Source organism: Aegilops tauschii, chromosome 1 (assembly GCF_002575655.3).
Source record: "Aegilops tauschii subsp. strangulata cultivar AL8/78 chromosome 1, Aet v6.0, whole genome shotgun sequence".
In the NCBI taxonomy this organism is placed as follows: domain Eukaryota; kingdom Viridiplantae; phylum Streptophyta; class Magnoliopsida; order Poales; family Poaceae; genus Aegilops; species Aegilops tauschii.
The window spans coordinates 30514405-30525644 of record NC_053035.3 but is presented as its reverse complement, the minus strand read 5'-3'; the positions used below and the strand labels follow the sequence as shown (position 1 = coordinate 30525644).

The window sequence follows — 11240 nt, the reverse complement described above, 5'->3', positions numbered from 1 at the left end:
ATTACAAAGAGGAAGAGAGAGATAGAGAGCAGTAGGAGGAGGAACTCACCGGTGGCCGCCGGAGTTGGAGCCGACGCCCGAAACCCTAGATGAAGCCCGGTGACCTGCTGCTGCTTGTCGTGGGATCCTTGACCCGGCGAGGAGGTGCAAGTGGCTGCGTCCATGGCGGATCTGGTCGCGCCATGGACGACGCTCCGCTAGTTTCCCTCTCCTTCCAACAGCGGAGAAGAAGGAGGATGGCGGGGGAGGGGAGGGCTCTGCAGTGCGAGAGGAGGTCGCTAGATTTGTGAGTGGAGCCGAGGTGTGAGGCCGGCAGTGGCGGTGGGTGAGGAAGGGAATCGCGGGTGGGAGGAGAAGGGGAATCAAAAGAGTGTGGGTTTGGATTTGGGCTTCCGCACGCTATGTGTACACATGTCTTGGTGGGTCGCTAGTAGTAGCGCGGGTTTATATCCCTTGCTACTACTATGGCATGTCCCGGGTGGGCACGGTAGAGACCACTTAGTAGTAGCGAGGGTTATAAACCCACACTACTACTATCAACTTAGTAGTAGCGAGGGTTTATACCCCTCGCTACTACTATGGCATGTCCCGGGGGGCACGGCAGAGACCAGTAGCGAGGGTTATAAACCCGCGCTACTACTATCAACTTAGTAGTAGCGGGGGTTAGAAACCCGCGCTACTAGTAAGTAGGAGTAGCGAGGGTTATAAACCCACGCTACTAGGAAGCGTCTACCTATAAGCTTTTCCCTAGTAGTGTAGAGGCCACACTAGGCGGTGGCTAGGCACAAGCATTGGTCTTGCGGTGGTAGGGCGGCGCGTCCAGCCGTAGGGAATGCGCCCTCCCTGTCTCCCAGGCCGCACAACATGCAGGTAAGAAGCCTAGCACCTTCGGGAGACGACGCCCAACAGGTGCTCCAAGAATTTCTTGGAAGGTTTGTGTGTCTTCCCATGTTGGACTAATCTTTTCCTCAGCTCACACATGTTCTTGATTTCTTGAATTTGGATTTAATAGTTCCAAAGTTGTAGAATTTTTAAATTTGGATTAGGTATCCTTCTACATTTATGTGTTTCATCTTCATTTTCTGCATATCATTATCAGCCACATCTCTAGTCTCTTTCCACTTGGATCGTAGCTGTTAAGTAAGTTTCCTAAAAGGGCCGAATATGCAGCGCAAACCTAGTGAGGACAAATGGTCGGAAACGCGGTGCAACCCTAGCTGTGTGACATTTTCAGCTCAGCACCTTCCTCCAGAAGCAAAAGAGAGTATTGAAGGACTAGATTTTGGTAGCCTGCTCAAGTTGCAACTTGATGCCCTTGGCAGCAGAAAAATCTATGGACTACTTATGGAGAAAGCTATTGTTCATGAAGAGTCAATTCAAATTGAACTCTACATCAGGGATGGTGTATCATTGTATATCACGCAAGAGGTAGTGTAACATGTTCCTGACATGCCAATTGGCTCTCATAACGAGCTTCCAAGTTCAATAACAGTAACAGAAGAATACAACAGGATGTATAAAGCACGGAAGTGTGTAACTAGAATGTACAAGTTCAAAAAAGCGGCTCCTACCGCGAATCAGGAACAGGACAATGAAGATGAAGATGAAGATGGTGATGGGGTGGAGGCTGAGGATGTGTTAGCCAAGTATAAAAGAAACATTTTTAGCGTGAACACCATTGATTTTGCCGTTTACACATTTTCGTGATGTGGACGCCTCCAAACTTATTGATACGGATATGCTTGTCAAACTTTTCTTTTGTGTGGTGTTACAAAGAATGCTACTGCCGGCAACCTTAGTTTATGTAAGCTATGTTAGAGTTGAAGCAGTATAGGACCTAGAAAATTTGTGTGACATTTACTGGTCATATCTAGTTTAGGAACGCTTAAAGAAAGCTGGTTATGAGTTTGCAAAGAAGCCGAGTAAGATGAATGGTTATGTGGTTGTGTCAATGGTAAGTACTAGGAGCTGCTGCAAGTAATAGTTTTTCTCATTTTGGGTAGCAAAGTAACTAATCGTAGAATCATTGGTTCACAGGTTGTTTCTATGGACTGCATTGAGGAGAATTATTTTCAAATGAAAGAATCTTGTAGAATTAACTTGAATACTACTAGCATGCTTAAGCACCATGTGCAGGAAGATGCTGGGAATAAGAAAAGGGTCAAATACGAAAAGGAACCTATAAGAAAACTATGTAGCATATTATGACTACACTTGATTGTTGACGCAACTTCTTATTTCTTTATGTCCTTTTCAGCTGAAGGTGACGCACAAGTGTGGTCCGAAGAAACAGAAGTCACTAGAGAATATTAATGTAAGTACAAATCGTCTGTTATCGTTCTATAATTATGACTGCACATGATTGTTATTGCCACTTTGTATTTCTTGTCCTTTTTAGTTGATGGGGTGGGAGGATAGCTGCTATAGAAAATTTGCAGTGGAGTGTGAGCATGATAGGCTTGAGGAAAGTATCCATGCCCCTTTTCAAGGTTAGGCAAAGCATTGCAAAATTTACTGATGCTATATCCTTTATTTCTATCATCAGAATTCTGATGGTCAGAAATCTTCTGGTAACAAGACATAAACTCGAAGATTTGTTAGTTTTTAAACTCTATTGCAAATTTGCCTAACCTCTTTTTGAAATTTTCAGTAATCTTGACTATATAATTGATCCACATAGTGGGTACAAGAAGCATTTTTTTAAACGTATCCGCGACGGAATTGTATTGAACTTTGATTGCTATTGTGTAGTCGAGTCTACTTTTATTGATTGCTTCAAACCACATGGTCTTATGAAATTAAAGATACTACATTAAGTATGCCACTTGTGGTTAATGGACTGGAATGATAAAATTGTCCTTGGTGAATTTGTTGTTGTATGTACTTATCCAAGAACTTAGGTCATGGATGTTTTATGTTGTTATTCTTTACCTATGGTTGTCGTCTCTTTGATTATTCCAGAAAGGATTACTGAACCAAGGAAAGGGAACTACAACTCTAGACATGGAGCTTACAACAGAGAAGGTGAAGGGCACGACACATGTTTGTGCATTATTTTATTAGATCTTTGTATTTCAATGTTACTCAGTCAATGAGTTTGACAGGACATTTTTTCACATATTCATTCCTATAGTTTCTTCTGGCCACTGTTCCTTGTTTCTCGTTTCCACTATGTCCAAAAGGAAATATATCCGTGACTCCAATCCAGGGAGACATGAAAAGGTGGCAGATGATTTTTTAACTAAACTGCAGACATATTTGCACACTAAACACATCACTGACATCACAGTATCATGTAGAAATGCCAAAGGTTCAGCCTCAGAATGGCAAGTGGATGACACAAACCGCAGTCTATGTTTATTTAACTAAATACTGGTAGATGTTCACCCTGTTAGCGTTGAAAATATCTTATCAGTTCTTTTATACCTGAAATTATGTGGTCGTCACTAAATGATTATCGCAATTATTGCAATTGTGATTGGGGCTTCCATGTTTTGTTATATATCCAACGATTCGAGGAGATGGTGAGACCTAACATCGACAAGGTAAACATTGAGCCTTGTGGTTTCCAAGTTTTGTTATTTTCAAATTCTAGAACAAGTGATTTATGCCTCAAAAATGTAGGAAAAGGTGTTGATGTTCCGAAAGGAGCTTTCTATATATGTAACAGATCTCCGCCTTCGCCGGAGGAGATGACGATCTCCACCTTCGTCGAGGAGCCGCACACCGATGAGGACGACGGCCCCGGAGTTCGAGAGCGGCGTCGCCATGATCCGCCAAAGCCCGCACCAGAACTGCCGCCTACCGACGCCCAGGACTTGCCCATCGCCGGAGATGCGGAGGGGGATGTGCGGGGAGAGGGGAGGAGGAAGAGAAGGATAGATTGCGATGTGGACGACGCTGGAGTGCGACTTATATAGCCGTGGCCAGGCTATGCGAAGGGCCGGTGAGCTGCTTCAATGCGGCGCAACGGCCGGAGTTGGTTCCTCGGAAAGCTGCATCCACATTGAAGCGGTGGCTCCCGAGAGGTCGCGTTGGTCAGTGCCGCCCTCCCTTCCTCTGGTCACATCGTAGCATCAATGCCGGTCGCTGCTTACTCTAGGACGACACAAATGCGACGCGTGCATTGGAAGGAAAACACGGGAGGGATGGGTGGAGGATTTTTGATGGGCCAGGGTGTTCAAAAGTGAAGGTGAAAGTGGTCCGGAATCCCGCAAAGCCCCCACATTTGTCTCCGGCTTACGGGAGAAAACGCGTCCGAACTACAGGATCGTGCTTGATGGCTTACGCGATCCGGACAACGTGACTCAAAGACATACAGTAAGTTTGCGGGTCGCGTAGTTGCAGCAGGGAGCGGTCCGAACGGCCGTGCATCATTTGTTTCCTCTTATTACCAAGGCTCCATCCACTTGATTTCATCCCTATATTCTCTCTTTCCTAAAATGTATTGAAAACATTTTACTCCAATGTTTACAATATACAACGGTTGTGTACATACAGCCTGAGATCTGTTGTCGAGACTATCACAAGAACAATATTTAAGCTGGCCATTAGCTATGCAGGCACCGACAGCCGTCTGAGAGAACGTGCACCGCTGTTACAAGACATCCACTTGCAGGCAGGGAAATAATTTTGTTTCAGCTACATTTGATGCATCACGTGAATGTATTGCGTTTCTTGGCCTTGGGTCTCTTGGCCGTCTTGGCTTTGAGTTTCGTGGGCATCATACCATAGGCCATCCTTATTGATCATCTCCTCCCTAAAAGCAGTGTAGTACGCCGGGTCGTCCAACATCTGGGTTGGCATATCAACAAACAGGTTGCGGGCGTCGGGAAAGTGTTTGTGCGGATCGCCCGTGGGCACTTCCTTTGCGTGCCGGTGGACTTGCCGGTCACAGGTGCGGCGTTAAGAGGCATGGCTGTTACAGAGATGGCAGTGAGCATCGGCACCGGAGCCATTAACTCTGTCATCAGCAAGCTAAACGACCTGCTCGGCGACGAGGTCAGCAGCCTGGTCGGGACAGCCCTGCTCGGGAAGAAAGTCAAGCTTGGTATCCAGTACCTGAGAAACGAGCTGAGCACCATGAAAGCGGTGCTGCTCAGGCTCTCGGACATGGAGGAGCACATGGACCCGCAGACCAGGGAGTGGAGGGACAGGGTCCGGGATATGTCGTTCGAGATCGAGGACTACATTGACCGCTTCGTGCAGCGCCGCCGTGGCCATGGAGGCTCCCAGTCCCGGGGGGTGACGGCCTCGTCAGCAAGGCCGTGAGAAAGATCAAGGGTGTGTGGGATGACTTCCAGACTGGGAAGGAAATCGATGAGCTCAAAGCCATGGTCGTCGAGGAGAGCGAGCGGCGCAATCGGTACAACATTGACCAGTGCCTCCCGCCGCCTCCACCGCATGTTCCCTTGGACCAAGCAGGACTACGCACGCAGTACGTGGCGGTCAGAAATCCGGTCGGCATTGACGGCCCCCGGGAGAAAATATTTGGGTGGCTGGTGGAGCAAGACGCGAAACCAAACGTGGTGGCCATCTTTGGGATTGGAGGCTCCGGCAAGACCACTCTGGCCTTGGAGGTGTACAACAAGATCCAAGAACAGTTTGATTGCCGGGCTTTCGTCTCCGTTTCTCGGACTCCTGACATCAAGAGGCTTTTAAAACATATCCTCTTTCAAGTCAATGAAGAAGAGTACAACAACTCAGAAATGTGGGATCTGGAGCAGCTTATACTCAAGCTCAGGGAACACTTGAAAGACAAGAGGTAGTTATTCCTGATTTCTTCTTTCTTTAAGTATTCTAATTCTGTCTCAAATGGTTTCATGAATGATAACAGGCAATCAATATTGATCGAGCCAGAACATCCTTACAATTTTTTTTCCATCCCATAAATTCTGCCGTGGCAACATCATTCTTGCCTGTGATGCACCGTATTAATCTGGAACGTATTTTCCAAATCTTGTTTTGGTTCTGAGTTAATTTTTAGTTCTGACTCTAATTTTGTTGGTACATTAATTTGATCAAAAAAAATTCGAGCTTATTTAAATGGAGAGAGTTTCTTAGATATATTTTCATCATGTATCTCACTGCCCTATTTCTGATATTTCCCCGAACATCACCTCATATGCCTCTTCCCTTGACCCCTTCACCACTAATGTCGAAGCTCATTTAAACGTTGCTTTAACAATTAAATGATAATTCTGTTACTATCATGGACTAGCTTTTATTGCAAAAGACCTGCAGATTATGGTGTACAGCGGAACAAAGAATGGAAGTACTCTAAATTTATTCAATATCTGAAGCATAGTCTAGCTTGTTCAATCTCTTCTGTACATGTGGCACTTTGGTCGCATGTGGAGAGAAGCCTATATGTTATTCAGACCACTTCAGAACAAGCAATGTTCATGTGATTAAGGTACTCTCACATGTACGTAGATTAGAACTTAGTATCAACACAGAGACATTATGGGTGTAGTTCCCATTATTGCTATGGTCGGCACTCTCTCTTTTACACAATATAAGGCATATAAACTTTGAGCTTAAGCCAGCTTGCGTTGCAAGTCAAGTGAGATCTTCCCTATTTATCTTTCTCTCTACCAAGCATTTATGTACAGCTACCCAAACAAACTATTCTAATCATCAACAGTTAGAAGCTTTCTCAATCTAACTACCGCCTTAATTGCTGTGCATATTGATAATATGCTCTGTATTTTGCATGGAATGGAGATCTAACGCATTCCCCAAACAAACGAATGCAGGTACTTGATTATTGTTGATGATATCTGGAGCACATCGGCTTGGCAACATGTGAAATTTGCCTTACCTATTGATAATAACAAGCGAAGTAGAATAATTGCTACAACACGTAGTAAGAATGTGGCAACGTCATGCTGTGCTGACATAGACGGGCATATGTATGAAGCGAAGCTTCTAACTGTTGATGATTCCCGCAGTTTATTCTTTGGAAGAATCTTTCCTTCAGGCGAATGTTGTCCCCAAGAATTGCGGGAAGTAGCAGATGAAATTTTGAAGAAATGTGTTGGTTTGCCATTGGCCATAATCAGTATAGGAAGTTTATTAGCCAGCAAAAGTCGAACAGTCAAAGTCTGGTCAAAAATACGGAAGTCTGTTTCTTCTGCAGTCGAGAAAGATTGTCCACTTGACCAAATGAAGAGAATATTGCTGCTTAGTTATCTTGACCTTCCACACCATTTAAAGGCTTGTTTTTTATATCTGAGTGTCTTTCCGGAGGGTTACTACATTGACAGTAGATTTTTGATATGGAATTGGATGGCTGAAGGCTTAATCGGTGGAGAAAACAGAGAAGATATGGAGAGGCTTGGAGAAAGCTATTTGAATGAGCTTATCAATAGAAGCATGATTCAAGCAAGAAAGATTGGGGCAGATGGCACAAGAGTGAAAATCTGCGGAGTCCATGATATTGTGTTGGATTTTATTACATCTCAAGCTGCGGAAGACAAATTTGTCACTGTGTTGATAGATGGTAAATACCCTTCATGGAAGATTCGCTGGCTGTCCCTCCACTTGAACTCTTCTGAAGCTGCAGATTTGCCAATAAAGGATGCATCGCATCTTCGGTCACTTAATATATTTGGACCTAGAGGTAAGCAACTGCCTCAAAATTGTGAAGCTTTGCGAGTGCTGAATATAGAAGGCGTTGTGAAGTCTAAGAACTGTCACATTGAACACATTGGAAGTTTCTATCAACTGAAGTACCTGAGGATCATTGGTTACCAGATCACAAGTCCCGACACAACCATAACCGAGCTTCCGGAACAAATTGGGAATCTGCACCATCTAGATGTATTGGATCTTAGAGGTTATAGAATTCTGAAACTACCAGCAACTATTGTTCAATTAAAGAAACTAGTGTGCCTTTTTCTGGATGAAATCTTTACTCCGCTGCCTGATGGAATTGGGAATCTGCAATGCCTGGAGGAGCTATCAGGGATCAATCTCTGTAATGCATCTGTAAGGTCTGTTGAAGGGCTCGGCGAGCTGACCAAACTAAGGGCGCTGAAGATTAAATGGATTTTAGGTTTTGATAGGGTTCTCGATGAGGAAGATCACATGAGAGTGTGTGCCTCAACTCTGTCCAAACTCGTTGCAAACAGCCTCCACTCGCTGCACTTCACTGGGATCAAAAGCTCTGATTTCTTAAATTCGTGGGTGTTTCCGAGTGGCTCCTCTCCTCCTACTCTCCGGAGGCTCTTCCTGGAGGGGGTTGGAAATTTTGATTTCCCCGCCATACCAAGCCAGATCAGATCCCTCATAAACCTCACCCGCCTTAGCATCAGATATGTTCGTGAAATGGGAGAGGAAGGTGTCAATATCCTCGGCAGTCTACCCATGCTGCTCTCTCTTACAATTCTGCTGCTCTATACCCAACGCCAGAGTTGTGTCATCAGCAGCCAAGGATTCCAGCGTTTAGTGAAGCTGAACTTCCATGGCGAGACCTGCTTGATGTTTGAGCCAGGAGCCATGCCAAAGCTCCAGAGGTTGAAACTAGTTGTGTTCCGATGGCCAGAGCAGTACAACCCTGGATTGCTCCACCTCTCAAGCCTCAAGCATGTCAGTATCTGGAACTGGAGGCGGGATCGTGGTGTGGAGGATTTGATGGATGAAATCAGAAGCGTCCATCCCAACCATCCAATACTGGACAGGAGGGTCTGAAGAGGCAAATTCGCAAGGTGCAGCAGCTAACCTGTGGAGGATGACATGTAGTACAGAACTTGCTGGTGGTTGAGAGTTAAGTCATTCAGCAGTATTTGCAGGCGGCACATGCAGCATCCTGTAGCACGGGTGCCAACAGTGCCCACACTCTTATTGTAACCCCACCCAGATTTACTTCCTAACAGGACCAAAGCATGCAGTGGCTCTTTTTTTTTATCTAAATGCACTATTGCATTACTTAGTGGACGGAGCTAAATCGTCCGCCACAAGATGTTGTACATTCGGGATTACATTGTCTGAACATAGCTCATCCCCAACATTCAGAGTACATCCATATGCTGCTAGAGAATGTGCTACTTGGTTACAGCTCCGATTACAAAAACTGAAGACACAGTCATAGATATTTTGTGCTATGTACTCCTTCAAATCAGCTAGTGCGAAACAGACAGGCCACAGATCATCCTCTCCGCCTTCCATGGCTTGCTTCAGCAGCAGCGAATCGGTTTACCTTATTAATCCCCTTCGCTCCTGCTAGTTTCGCTCCATAGAGGGCAGCCAAAATTTCTGCATGAAAAGGGTTCAGTACACTCTCCAGCTTACCTGCTCCACATGCAACTACCTCCCCTTCTTCATTTCTTATGACTGCACCCCAGCCTCCTGACTTGGTGTCTCCACAAAATGCTCCATCAGTGTTAATCTTCAGGATACCTTGAGGAGGTTTTTTCCAGCTACATATTTTCCCACTTGGAGGTGCCTTTTCCTTCAAGAAAACTTGAATGTATTCATTAGTTTGTTTCAAAATGATATAATAAAGTTCATCAATACCTCTTGTTTTACCTTCTTCCCTGATATTATTTCTTTCTTGCCACCATTGCCATAACAACACTACTGTCTTCACTTTGGTCTCTTCCTCCAGACAGATTATCTCATTAACAACCTCTTCTGCAGATTGCTTACTCTTCAGTTTTTCCCTTATTTCTTCCAGCCCCAATACTTGCCATAACCTGACAATTTTCTTGCATTTGAAGAATAGGTGACCACCGTCTTCTGGAATACTTGAACATACAGGGCACGCCTGATCTACTTCCATACCTCTTCTTTGTAAATTATTACACAAAGCCAGAGAATTGTGAGCCAACCGCCAAATGAAGTGCTTGATATGGTTTGGGCAGTTTATATTCCATACCTTTTTCCACTGTATTCTCTGTTCTGTGTTCATCACTGAGGAGCTGGATATTCCTTGTAGACTTCTGCGCATTGCATCTTCAACATATAGATGATAAGCTGACCTGACCGAGAATAATCCTTTTGAATTATAATGCCATGCGGGCCTGTCATCATAGTCAGTATTTATCGGAATATTTAGAATTGTCTTTGCATCCTCTTCCCAGAATATTTTGTTTATTAGCTCTTTATTCCAGCAACCTTCATCGGTTCTTATGAGGTAAGCAACTTGTTCCACTGCAGTATCGTCCAAATTGTTCCATTTTGGAGTAATGGGTTTTCTGGTATGATCTCTTGGGATCCACGGATCATTCCACACATTTACATTCTTCCCGTATCCAATTCTCCATATTATGCCTTTTTAAGCAAATCAATCCCTTTCAGGATGCTACGCCAGGTATAAGACATACCTTGCCTCGCCTTTGCGTGGAGTACATTATTATCGGGGAAGTATCTTGACTTTAGCACCCTTCCACATAGAGAATTAGGATTATGTAGTAGCCTCCATCCTTGTCTTGCCAACATTGCCATGTTGAAAGCATATATGTCTCTAAATCCAAGACACCCTTCTCCTTTTGGTCTTGTCAATTTCGTCCAACTTATCCAATGTATTTTGTGCTCCTTCTCCTGATTACTCCACCAATATCTTCCTATCAAGGAGGAGATTTGCTCACAAATAGTTCTTGTTATGTCAAAGCAGCTCATTGTATAGGTTGGAATAGTTTGCGCCACTGCTTTGACAAGGATTTCTTTCCCTGCTTTAGACAACATTTTCTCCTTCCAACCCTGAATTTTTTTCCATATCCTGTCCTTCAGGAAAGTAAAGACCTCCACTTTTGATTTGCCCACATGGACCGGGAGTCCTAGATATTTCTCATTTGTCGTTTCATTTTTAATGTTCAATTCCTCCATTACTTCTTTTCTAGAACTTTTAGCCGTGTTTTCACTAAATATGATAGTAGTTTTATCCTTACTGATTGTTTGGCCTGAGCATATTTCGTACCTGGATAAAATCTGTTTTAGTGTCATTGCATCACTTCTTTTTGCCCTGCAGAGAATGAGTGAGTCATCTGCAAAAAATAGGTGGGAAATGCTAGGAGCTTTAGGGCAGATTTTCACACCTCTTATTTTCCCCTCCACTTCTGCTTTATATAACATTTCTGAAAAAGCTTCAGCGCACATAATAAATAGATAGGGGGACAACGGATCCCCTTGCCTGAGGCCTCTTTCAGGTACTATTTCTTCTGTTAATTCTCCATTGACCTTGAAACGGTACCTTACTTTCTCCACACCTTGCATCACCAGTTCCACAAACTTGTTAC

At 44.3% G+C, this 11240-nt stretch overlaps 1 pseudogene; it reads left to right on the top strand.

The window, feature by feature from the left end:
- Nucleotides 1-4890: 4890 nt before the first annotated feature.
- LOC109741170 (disease resistance protein RGA5-like) lies at nt 4891-9011 on the top strand (annotated as a pseudogene).
- Nucleotides 9012-11240: the final 2229 nt, after the last annotated feature.